Below are 13,971 nucleotides of genomic sequence, written 5' to 3'. Positions count from 1 at the left end.
TATTATTATTATTATTATTATTATTATTATTAATAATAATACCAATTACAGGGGTTTTCCAAACAGAATCTTGAGTGCTCCATCACAATATCAGAAACTAAAATTTAAACAATTTCCTTATGTTCTCGCATTTTGACGATCAATTTCTACCAATGTATCGCCACAGAGTTCATTCATCGTTTATGTGCTACAAACCTTTAAAAGTTCCTCTATCCTATTTAAGTCGATCACTGAGGTCGCTGAGTGAGGTTTCCTTCCTTCTTTCAGAAAATATCTTCAGTCAGAACGTGGGAACGTTTGCCTCGAGCTCCGTAGCGACACAATTACTAAGAGTTTTTCCTTCATCTTTCACTAACTTTATCAGCTCGGCTTCACTCTACGTTTCTTTCTCTCGTGAATCGCTCGCAATCACATCTTTGATCACCAAATTGGATACGAGTGCAATTTCCCCCTAAACTCCCTCCAACCCATCACTCATGATTGATTCTGAACTCCGTATCACAGCTGGCCCGTTGTTCTCGGATATTGGATAAAATTTGCTTTCCAAACCCGGGAATGCATTTTGAGCAACAACGACAACAACAACAACAAAAAAGGACGAACGTCATCAGATTTTTCACCGAACGAGAACTTTGGATGAAAGCAGCTCAACCATGAAGTCATGACGGTGAAATGAAAGTGGGATAACTGCAGGGGGAGCACATTGTGTTGGGAGGGCAGAGGACACATTAGAGGGAAACAGTTTTCCATCCAGCTGACCCATGAGCAATAGAGCATAACCTCAGGAGAAATTAAATCTCAGTCCATGCCTGCAGTGCACAGATAAAGCAGCATTACTTCAAGAGGAAGTAGACGGTCAAGCAAGATGGTTGATACTTCCAATACTTCAGACTATAATGTTGAACAAAAAACCTGTGGAAACATCTGTTGTTAGAGCTGATTGATGTGATAGTAATAACTTGTATATCTTAAAACATTTGCATATTATGTATGTTATATTAAGAATTGTATTTCTTCAAATAAATGTTGGAAAACTGTAATGAAAAACATTCAATGCTCCCTCAAACTGCGCATAAGATTTCACCCCCTAATAACAGCTCAAAACAACCTAAATCAAAGAAGACATTCAACTTTTTTGGTTATTTGATTAAGAACAGATTAAAACTGAGATGAAACATTTACATCGTGTATTAGGGGGGTCCATCAAAGCATGGTAAAAAAAAAAATAAACCTTCAGATAACCTCGATTACAACAGTGTATTATAGGTTTTTCCATCCAGAAGATGATTTCGACAGACATTTGGAAGCAAAAGGAGACGTTTGAAAGGTTGCACAACGTGCTCAAGGTTTCCTGGAAAATACATATACATTATACATATAAAAACAACATTATGAAAAATATAGGTTCAAAAATTGTGATGCCCTCAAGCAGATTATGAAGAGAAGCAGATCAGTTATTTTCTTTGAAACTCTGGATCTGCCCCAAAAATTCCTCAGAATTCCTCTAGCAGATGTAAACAAATCCACAGTTGCTTGCTGGACTTTCTAAGTAACTTTTTTCAGTTTTCAGGCTTCAGTTTGTTTTTGCAGACCAAAACCACAAATTATTCCAAAATCCCTTTTTTATTTGGCTCACCATGTTCTAGTTTGGAGCAATTTTGTAAAGTCTTGGGCCCAAATAATCTGGCCAGAAATTGAACCAAATGCTAGTTTCTAAAGTACAGAATAAACAATTTTTTTTGGACCACCCTAGTGTTTTTCTTATTTCCCTCCTCTGAATCACTAGAATACCATCTCTATCTCCAATGGATGTTAGATCTACAAGGGCATATTTCTTGGCCACCCACCAAATTGATTCAGCAAGTTTGAGTCTTTTGAGTCCATAATCTGGATCGTTTGAGTCCTGGGTGGTTATAATGGGTCAGTTCTGCAAACCAGAATCTGCCGCACAGGTACGTTACCCGGATCGTTTGAGTGTTTAATGGTCTTACTCTGATTTTATCGTCAGTGAATCAATTAAGATGAGTCATTTAAGGCTGCCAGGTTTTAGTTTTGGTGACTCGAGTCATGGGATTTGAGGTATTCCTGATTACGTTGAGAACACATCAATCAATCAATCAATCCTTTAACCAGGGATCATTCATTAACCGACCAGCTCTAGTGAGAACTCTCATTGACAGAAGTTATAACACAAATCAATGCACAGTATTACTTCACAAACTTCAAATAAATTGAACAAAAGATTAAAATGAAAACCTAGAGGTTTCATTAAATTCTTCTCTGATGAACTTATCAATGGTTAAATAGTGAAAAACAATGACTGAAAAGGAAAGTAAGTACCATTAACTACTTTTAGATACAAACAGATGAAAGCAATGTTTTCTCACTTCTTTTTGCCTTTGCCTGAGTAAACACTATCATTGACACACTTTTGGTTCACGACCATTGAGTAGAGAACTCTTGCTCTAGCCGACTTTTAACTCCCATGTTTCAAATCAAGATAATGTCCAGAAAATATCAGATTATCAGATACAAAGGATGACATTGATTTGGTTTCATAGATTTCTCGAGTTTTAACCAACAGAAATAGATCCGTGCGTGGTCTGGAGCTGTTATTTTGGCACTGACTGTTTCATGACAGGGTTGAAAAGACAACACCCTAAAGCTTTTAACAACCTTTTAACAACCTCTGGCTCCACTTTTTAACCCCTTGAAGCCCCTTTTCAAAATATCCTGTTTTGTTGGATCCGTGTGAGGCCGACTCCTCTTTGTTAAATGGAGCAGTCAATGTGGGCTGAAGAAAGCTGCTTCCTGTGACTCCACACGCTGCCTCCCTCTAGAGGTCACGGCTTGGTTTCTGCTTCTCTTAATGGGAGCGTGGGCAAGAGGAAATCGGCAAGGCGGCGAGGACAGTCTGTCAGAGCGTGCACAGTGGAGCTGAGCGTGGGCCGAGACGCCACCTTCCAGACATTTCTAAGACACGAGACGAATCGCTAACAATTCCCTTGTGCTGTTCATTAGGGCTGGTATGGAGTCAACAAGACGAAGCGTCACATAAATCTGACTAAGTCCCAGCTCTGTGAAAACACTGGTTTGGTGCATTTTTAAAGGAAGAACAGAAAATATTTTTACCAACTTAATTCAAATGTTGAAATTAGTAACACTTAAATGAGGTATGTTTTCTGAAATCAAGTTAATAAGTTAGATCAATACAATTACCTGCTTTAGGTACTACCATTCACTCATTCCCCCTGTCCACAGCCACCACCATTATAGCTAAGCTTCACACTTGTCACCATACTGGCTGGATTACACAACATAATAAGCACAATATACTCTACAACCTCACATCTCACCCTCACTGCAAAACAGTCTATTCTTCCCCACCTTTTCTATTTCCTGCCTTGAGTCTCTCCTCCCTGCTCCCTTTCCCCCCCCCTCCCCCCCCCCTCCACTTAGGTGTAACACTGCTCTCCCTTTTTATATCCTCCTATAATAAAAGATTTCTTACCCTTCCTTAGGGAGGGCTGGTGATGGTCACAATTAAGCAATAAAATAAATCAATGTATTTTATTGCAATAACAAAATATGCATTGCTGTCTCATAATGATTGCACTTCCTGTGGTGTTGACCTTTGACAGCATGTGCAGACAAGTAAAAAAAAAAAAAAAAAAAAAAAAAAATAGATCAATACAATTAATTTAATTGACATAAACTTCATAATTTAATTGGTTGCATTAGCGCAACTTAAAGAGTCACCAAACAATAATGTTTTGGCTGATGTGTGTCTTGACTGGAAATACAAAACATGCCTTGGTTATGGGCGGAGCAGTTAAGACACGCCCAGTCTATACTATAAAATATAATATACTTCTCAACACAACTGGGTGTTAAACAATTTAGACACCAATAGCTGCATTAAATTTGTTTTAAATGATCTATTTTACTTTGTATAGTGAATATTGTAAAAACCCATTAATATCAACACCAAAGTCAGAGTCAATCAACCCTGAGGTTTTGTTTGACATGCGTCTGGGCTAGAAAAAAAGCTGGGGTTTAGTGACTCTTTAAAGTGAAGCCAAGTCAACTTAAAGATTTCAGTTATTCCAACTCAATAATTTGTAAAACACTTCTCCTTTCTAACTTGATACTGTGTTCTTTCAGCCTGCTTTGAGGCATGGAGAAGTTATGGTAAAGGGCCTTGCTCAAGAGCCCGTTGCAATGGCCCACGGTGGAGTTTGAACCAGCAATCATCCAGTTACAAGTCCGGCCAGTACTCCATTTCAAACCCAATAATGGTTAAAATGAAAAACTATTTTTTTTCAGGAAATTTACTTTGGTCTCCTGACATAAATAAAACCAACGCATATTATTAAAAAGAAGACAAAATGAACTCGCTGGAATTATTACGCAGAAGTCAAGGACACATCAAAGCAAGCAGCAAACGCCTCTGAGGAAGACGGGCAGTTGACGGTCGAAACATGTCAGGAGATCATAGTACATTTTCTGAAAAAATGTTGTCTGAATAAATGAAAGCTTAACATATTATTCAAGAAGCAGATCAAATTTACTTGCTGGAATTAGAATCGTTGCTGTTTTGAGATTATCGGAACACACCACACATATTGCGATCAAAACTGTTTAGCACCTGATTTTTGTGTGTGGGGTCTGTGAAAAAAACAAAACCTCTTAAGATTTAGAAAATCCTCATGTGTGTTCCTTGTTCAATGTAGAAATCTGAAGAGAACTCACTCAGAACTTTGAGTTACTTGAACAACGACTGCTGTCTTACACGTTGTTTATAGTTTATAGGCTACATATGAACGGAGAGGACTGAGAACATCATTAGACCTGTGGAACAGTGTTTGTGTAATGTCCATGTTCTGATCAGGTAGAAGCGCCCACTGATATTCATTGGTTCATCCCCTCATCCATCACCGTGTGGTGTTTGTCTGCCACCGCCGTCCACGTTTCGTCCTGACTCGCTCGTACTTTCCATTTCAGATCTGAGCCCTGATAGGATGTGACAACTTTATTAGGCACAAATCAGGCAGCGGCAGATTCATTCTCCGCCTCGAGCTGAGGACGGCGTCCCTCTCCCTCTCTCTATTTTTATCTGTCTTTTTATTCAAAGCCGCCGGGCCTTCCTCAGACATGATCACCTCCGCTGCTCCCAAACTCCCTGTGCGATGCCTTCAGGGAACATATTGTTTTGGCGCTGTCAGCGGTAAATAGTGCTGAGCCCATCATACAAACCACCTCATGTGTCACCTCTGACCATTGATAAGTTGGACACACATCCAATGAGATGACACGGGTCATCAACTCACACATATCGGCTGCACAGGCTCATCATAAAATCCTCTAATAAATGCTTTTCGGTCTTCCGTGGATCTGAAATAAATCTGACGCCTTGCAAACACGATTGGTTTGGAGGTTATAAACGTGAACAGGAGTAAGTAATGTCTTCCCGTGTCTTCTCTTTATGTCAGGTGAAGAGATTTATTTCATTGTGTCACAGTGCTGGGCTGAACAGAAGGGATTACCACGGACCTAAACTCAGACTTTCATTTCAGATTAGTTCCTGAAGAAGCCGAGAAAGAAATGGCAGACTCCGTACTATACACTACAAACTCAATGAGTATATACTGTATACTATATACTATATGTATGGTTAGTATGACTAGGATGATGAGCGTTCCCACTGAAGTCTACTTCAGTGGGAACGCTTGTAACGCTTGTAACTCTAACCCTAACCTAATCCAAAAAAAAAATCAAACACGTGTCCGTTCACTTTGAAAACAAAAATAAACAAAAAATATTATGATTTTTTTTTTTTTAGCAAAATTCATTTTCCGGTAGTGCGCATGTGCGCACATGCGCATATACAATCTCAGTACCATGTCAACTCAGTCCATGACACCGGTCCAGGACCATTTTACATTCCACTCGCAATGCATCATGGGGCGGTTGAATATGACTATAGTGCCCACCGTGCATACCTAAAAAATGTCCCCATATATTGTACACTTGGGTATTTCTCACATACTCAATCTTTCCATACTATCGAATGTGAATACACTACATTCTCATTTTGACGTCAGACTTAGTATGAGTAGTACGTTAGTAAGACACAGCCTTGGACTTTTGTTCTTATCGTCTTACGCTAGCTTGATTTCCTCCAAATGATCAAATAATGACAGCGGCAGATATGACGGAAAAAGAGGGCTGTAAGGTCTTCTGTGGTGACCCCAACGTGGTCTGAGTGACTACAGGACAGCTACACAACACCTAACAGCTACACAATCTTGCTTTAAAACTGCACACATTTTTTAAACAACAATGATACCTTTTCAGTCATTAAAATTCAAAGTGCCCCCTTCACTATGCTAGCCCTAGCTAGCTTGGGGTGCTTCACCCCATAACAGGAACCTCCACTGAAAAGCTGGAGGTTCTTACTTCTCTTAATGGAAATATGCTAGCTTTAGCTTTACAAGAGGCTAGCTAGATGATAGTGAATGCAACACATAGGGATACGTGACCCTGTCACCAAATAATAGTTTCACTTTTGGTACGTGCCACCACAACTGTTTTTTTTGTGTTGCGGACAAACTCAGTGTGTTTTAAATGGCAGTTATTTCGTGAAATTGCATTTTATTACAACTCTTCATTCAGGCTTTGAGTCATGGTTGTGGTTGGGTTGAGGACTATACACGGTTAAGGTGATCGCTCCCAATAAAGTGCATTACTTTACCACCAGGAGGCGCCACAGCATGATGTGAGCACGGACCAAACCTGTTTTGCGCAGCATATAAATGTTTTTGCATAAAATTTGCCGTGCACGTAAAATTTTGAGTCAATGCCATGAATTTAGTGAGACTGGGCTGAGTAACTGACATTTAAGTGTAGGCTACGTGTAAGTCCATTAGCTTTAGCATTAATGATGGAGGGGCAATGGCTGAGATTCTTGTAAAAATAACTTTGCTTGAAATTAAAACAATAATATTGTCATATTATCCTTCCTTCACCATTTCAGTTACAACAGGGCCACTCTAGTTTTAAGGGGGAGGAGCTACAATATATGAAAGATGCTGTTTGTTCTCTAACAGGAATGATGGAGAGTAATTGTCTAATGTCTAATGTTTTTGACTGATTAACTCCTAGAAAACATCAACCACAGCCTCTGATAGTGATTTAACTTATATTTAAGACAAGTTAGAAATAAAGCGAATAAAATTTCATTCTGCTCAGATGAGGTGGAATTCTCAAAGTATTTGCATATCCCACCTATAGCCAAAAATGCAGATGAGTTACAGAATAGTAATCGTTCTCACTCTTGGCTGTGACTCAGTGACTGTGTGCGATTCAGAATCAGCCGATTATTTTGACGCTCAGCGAGGAGGTCGAGCACAAAAAAGCGCTGACTTGGCAGCGTGAATTTTTTTTTTGCTTTGCATGGGTTTGTCCATTTTTAACTAAATGTCTGCCCTTTTTAGCGTGCGTTTTGTGAGCAATAGCAGCAGAAGTCTCGGGCAAAACGGTCACACACTTTGTAGCTTCCACTGATGAACCTGTTTTAAATGTTTCCAGTTTGATCTTCAATACGACATTCTGTGCAGACGGTTCCACAAAAAAAAACTCCTTCCCCAGCGTGCATGTTTTAAGCATCTCAACAGAGTTAATGAAGCGTGGCGCTAGGACAGCGGCTCATTAGCAAATCGTATCATTGATCATTTGGCGCTGGATGTTTTAGGCTGTATTATGGGTTTTAACATCTGTGTGTTGTGTTTGCTCAGATGGGAGGAAGGGGTAGAAGGGGGTGTTCAGACAAGTATTAGCATGTTAGCATATGTTTCCCTGATTACTCTATTTCTGCATTGGAAAAGGCAGTGTTTACGCACCTGCAGCTGGATTGAGTTGTGGTTCCAAATCGTAAAATTAGCATATCATTAGCAATCCTGAAGCTAGCTTAGGGTGATCATACATTAGGATTTACCCAGACCGGATGGATTTTATAATGAAAATGTCCAGGTTTCCCAGGGACCCTGAATGCGTCACAAAGAACAAATTAATTTAAAAGAGTAACTCTGCTAATATTTCCTCTATCAGAGAAATTACACCAGTTTCTGAAAGCTAAGGAGTTGCTGTTTTACAGCCAATGATGACATCGTCACATATGCAGAGAGAAGAGAAAGACTGAAAGAGACCGAACACTGGTGGATTTAATTACACCATATAACCCTCCATGGAGGATATTGTTAAAGTTATTTATTGAGTATTTGCTATTCTGTAAGCCTTGAGTTTTTTGTTATAGTTTTAATTTCTAGGGGGAAATATTTTTCGAGATTTTAAGAAAGATTATATGACATTTTTCAAGGATAGATTGTTAAAGAGTAACTAAACTCCTGCTTAGTCCTGACCTGCCACTAGGAGGGAAATTTAAAAAATGCCTTGATTATGGGCATTACTGCTGTAGCAGTTAGACACGCCCACTCAGGAATTCGGTCAACGCTGTACGCAGAGACAGACGGTGTTGATAATGCACACAATGATGTGTCTGTGCACACACATATAGCGAGTTCACAGCTGAGATGTGTCACTACAACCACAGGGACACACAATCACACAGCCATAAGACGTACACACACAGAGACAGACGGGAATACACACATGATGTGTCTGTAAATACACACAAAGCTTGACAAACGCAGAATCTGCTCTTTAAAGAAGCACAGAGTCAAAAACTTCACCACAACAGCAGCTGTTTCACAGTGGACTTCCTCATTATGACTGTCAATCAATGCTCACTGAGGGCTGTGATTGGAGGAAACCCTCCTTCCTCCTATCAGCTTTTATAGGGGGGGGGGCCAACAGTGAAAGGTGATGACAATCCAAAGACATCCAAAGAATCCATCTCAGCCAATAGCAAAGTTCAATTGTAATAGCCGTCGTTCAACCCTTAGTGGCAGCAATTCTGACATTTTACAACTAAATACACAACATTTACTGTAAATATCTTTAAAGGTAGATTCAAGAACATTTTGAGTACTTGCCAAGGTGGGCCCAAGTGTCCTCTTATTTGCAAATCAAATAATTGTCACCCTAAGCTAGCTACGCTACAGGCTACATTGGAAAAGCAATGATATCGCCCGCAGGGCGAAACTTGTCGATAAGTTTATATTAATATTAAAACCAATCTAATGAAATCCCTCCATGAAGGAAGGCATATATCATGTTTTTTTGGCCTCTTATAATTCAAAATAAATGTACATATGGTTGAATCCCCCTGGGCGACATACACATGTAACCCGTAATGACTGCATTACTTCTACAAGGCCTGAGGCGACATCGTTTCACGCTCTCCCTTGTGAATCCCTGCAGTTCATGAGGCATTTCATTCATCGCAGGATATTAAATGACGCCGCGATTCGGGGAACCGCGTGTTGTGCTGGATTGAAACATGTTAATGTTGAGATTAACAGATTTGTGCTGCATACAAGGAGTGAGAGAGAAGTTAATTTTACAGTAGAAAGAGCAGTCAATCATGTGAGGAACGTTTATGAGGACACATTAAAGGGGGAGGGGGTGTGAATGTATAACCATGCATGAAAAGGGGACCTTAAAACTGAAAGGACATTTTTAATCACTTATGTATCAATCCGTAGGTTGTTTAGGACACAGAATTCATTCAAAAACCAATAAAGAACCCTTGTTATGACATCAAAGGGCTCACATGTCAAAGCGGAGGATACAGACTGATGTTTAGAGGTGGATTTACCGCCCAGCATGCAATAAACCAATCAGAAGCCAGCTCCTAGACCCTAAAACGGGCTGCTAAAGTAGGTTGTCCAATTATTAGGGCATTGGTAGCCTCCTGTATCAACGCTCATCATTGGTCACCAGATGCTGTTGTATGGGGCCATTATTATAACAAAACTATTTGTCTGTGTGAAATAAAATCTGTGTGTAGAATTACGGTTTATAAAAGAAGTGCGTAACCTATTCTGTGTGTCTTTATTGACATCTGTTTGCGTGTGTCATCGAACCGAAACACTCTATTGGCTGTCTCTGTACGCGTGACATTTGGAACACATTTGGGAATACGATCTGTAACTTTTTGAAACTTGTAACTAGTACAATACCACCAGTTGCACCACCAGTTATAAGTCTAGGTATATACAGTAACGGTAGTTCTATAGTGTATATAACATATATGACTTGCAAAAAATAGTGTAGTATGAAGTTGGCCTCTGATTGGAGGGTCTGTCACTGGTTGTTTCTAGTGGTATTGCACGAGTCACAGATGAGATGAATTGTATTACGCGCAGCGGATCAGCTGTTCAGCTGGTGCATTGCATTGTGGGAGGTGGAGTCCTGTAGACGAATGCATACAAGTGTTTTTACTTCATTCTTACTGTGATTTCTTGTGTTTGACCCCAAAAAACTCTGTCAAAGTCACTTCCCAATACATTTCTGATGTTTTCACTGAAAGTTGCGGCAAAAAAGTGGTGGATGTTTATTTTGGGGTTTACACGGAAAGATCTGAAATTGGCCAAAATTGAATTTCTTGAGGAGTGAGTTGATATCACGGGAAAAACAGGGAACGAAATAGAACAAATATTGTGTCGAACCAACCACTGTCCTCCTTTTCTGGTGAAGAAACACAATAAATCACAGTTAGAATGAAGTATGAACACTTCTATGCATCCGTCTGTGGGACTCCACATCCTACAATGCAATGCACAAAACCTGTACATCTTGTTTTTTTTTTTTTTTGAGTAAATGATCTTCGATTTAAGCCGAAACCGACACTGCGTGTTTATCTGATAAAAATGATCGTCTCCAGCAGTTTTCAGCACTTAGATGTTGCTCAGTTTCAGCCTTGAACAAATCACCTTTTCTCCTGCATGGCTTCCACAGGTAATAGAAAAACCAACTATAATACTTTCATAACTCCTTTTTGAATTCTAGAGGCTAAAGTGTAATTATACTTCCAGCTTTATTCATCCGTTGTGGTCTGAGTAGTAGTAGTAGTAGCAGTGATTCGTAGACTTTTAAAAACGAGGTTAACTTCACATCATCTTTACTGGTCGATGTTGTGAAAAACAGATGATTTTACAGCGTCCATTTATCTTCAGAGACGTACTGTGTGTGTATTTTATTGATTTTAAATGTGATTATCTCTCTGTGGTGCCAATAACAAGGTGGGGATTCCGTTCCACAGCCTGACTTTGACTTTGTGGTTCATTTCCATAACTGTGTTTACCTGTGGTGGTCGTGGTCTAGCTCCAGGTAACTTTCTGTTTTTCCCCAGTCTATGAATCACCTAAATTGTTCTAAACACTTTCCAGAATCTGGATGATTCACAGCTTCAGAGGCGCCTAAACTGAGACTAAAGGAGAGGAAATCAGAGCTGGTTTGATTCCTGCTGACCAAACACTTCTTCATCCGACTTGATGCATTACTCCACTTTTTCCTCCTGTCTCTGTGTGTGTGTGTGTGTGTGTGTGTGTGTGTGTGTGTGTGTGTGTGTGTGTGTGTGTGTGTGTGTGTGTGTGTGTGTGTGTGTGTGTGTGAGGCTCTGCGTATTACTGGTGTGGCCTGGGGTAGTCTGATGCCAGATCTAATCTGGTCATGCTAGCATAGCTGAGGCTAAGATATCATGTAATTTATATAGAAACAACGGCTAAACTAAATTGACAAAAAGTCCCAGAGATATTTTCCCATTCCCAAATAGAGAAAACGGAACTGGGTTTGCACACAAATAGATAGTAGAATGTTAAGATATTTTGTTTAAACATGCTTGAAAGTGGCTTTTCCACTTTAAAAGTGGTTTCAAAGGCATATTCAAGTATTTTATGAGGTAACGCAGTTTTTAACTTCACATCAAAAATACAATGAAAAAAATACAGTAATTTCCTGTGTTTCACTATTTTTATCTGCAACAGATCAAATAAGCATCAGATCACACTAGATAATAAGATTCAAATTTCAGGGAACAGCTGATAAGCTGTTGTATTTGGTCTGTTGGTTTTTTTTATAAGCAGTAGTTATATTTTCATAACAGGGTTTCTCAACTTGTGGGTCGGGTCCAGACGTGGGTCACAGACCCATTTTCAGTGGGTAGCGAGAATGTACTTGGACCCAATAAACAAATAAATAGATTTAAAAACCTTTTTTTTTAAAAAAAAATAATTCTAGCAAGTTCATTTTTTAAGGATCAAGCAGCAGATGCCTCTGAAGATGACTGACAGTGGACACTCAAAACATGTCAAAGTAAATTTCCTGAAAAAATCATAACATTTTAAAATGTTTTTAATTAAATGCCTATGATAATTACACTATATGGGCATTTTCCTTTTTTTGTCACCTAATTTTTTTTGTGTTTTTTTTTTTTAACTTTTTGGATAAAAAGTCATGTTATTGACTAAAAAAATATTATTTATTATGCCAGTAAAAAAATGTTTTTAAAAAAATCTCTTGCCAGTGGGGGGCAGCAAAAAATAAATAAATAATAATAATAATAATAATAATAATAATAATAATAATAATAATAATAATAATAATAATAATAATTAAAAATAAATAAATAAATAAACGTCTCCAGTTTCACTTCACAAATAAGGAATGAAAACAAATCTAACTGTGTTTATTATAATCATTTCTCATTCTGTAACATAAGTTTCTAAAACTGAATTCTGGACCTGCCTAAAAAATACAAAATGCCAGCGTGAAATGTTCAGCACCCTATTGTAACTTAAAGAATGACAGAGTAAAGTTGCTCAAATCAAGCAGTGTCATTATTTATGATGTTCTACATGATAAATCATATAAACACTACACATGTGCTTAATATGGGAGATACAATTTAACATGGAGGAACAGACTTGCCGTCAGTGGTAAATCACTAAATTAAACAACAGGTAGGAGAGAATAAAAGGATCCATATGGATTAAAAGCATTTAAAAGTCTAACAACGTAGATTATGACATTAAAAGTCTCTACAACGTATCTCTGCCTTCGCTGATTGTCTATGTGCCTCCGCGGCTGGTGGATTGCTGATTTTGTCGTGGGGAGGGAGGGGGAGTAGATTATCACAACAAACCGCTCAATCCACCGCTTTATGTCCAGACAAGTGCACACTGAGAGCAGGGTTTGCTCGTTCTCTGCTCCAGCCGCTTGTTTTCTCAGTGCATCACTACAAACAAAAGACTTATGAGACTGCAGAGTACCCTCGGTGTCCGCCATGTTGTAAACAAACAAGAAAGTGTCTTTTCGTACGGTTTCGTACGGGCAATGCCCCCCGGTCCCCCCGCAATCTCCGCGAATGCACAAACTTCTTTCAATTTTGCTTCGGTTATATATTTATAATCAAACTACAGTGACTTTTTTTACTACAAGTTTGAGACTTTGAACATTTCCCTTTTTGGATTGTTGGGTTCCAGAGCCATTTGAAGATAATATGACACATACTGGTTAACACAAATAAAACACATCAGCAGGTAATATATAGTACTTTTGAAAGGCTTTGGATCATTAAAATGTTGTGAAACAGTCTCCATTTTCTTGCCTTCTTCTCTTGCCCACAGTCTGTTGCCACATGAACTACTAATTCTCTTTTAATTGTGTTGGTTGTTGGCATTTGGAGTCAATTTATTACTGCCATCATGTGCTTTGGTTTGGAATCACCGGTAATGGTTTGAGGAGTTGACTTGCACTTGAGAAGTCGTGGGCAATTCCAATGAAGGTTGGGGGAATCATTTATATTTCTTCTGTCATTGGCTGAAAAACAAAAACAAGCTGATGTGTGACTTTACGTCTAGCTAGCAATTGTAGCATTGTGTGTTAGCATCAGTGCATTGTGCAGCATTTGCTGCAGCATTTGCTTGGAGGTACATGCACTTTAGCCTCTCTTCTGGTTGGTTGTCATCTCTGGTGCTACTAAATTTAGCCGTACGTGCACACTCGGTG

This window comes from Gouania willdenowi, chromosome 6 (genome assembly GCF_900634775.1).
Source record: "Gouania willdenowi chromosome 6, fGouWil2.1, whole genome shotgun sequence".
In the NCBI taxonomy this organism is placed as follows: Eukaryota; Metazoa; Chordata; class Actinopteri; order Blenniiformes; family Gobiesocidae; genus Gouania; species Gouania willdenowi.
This window is presented reverse-complemented; position numbering follows the sequence as displayed.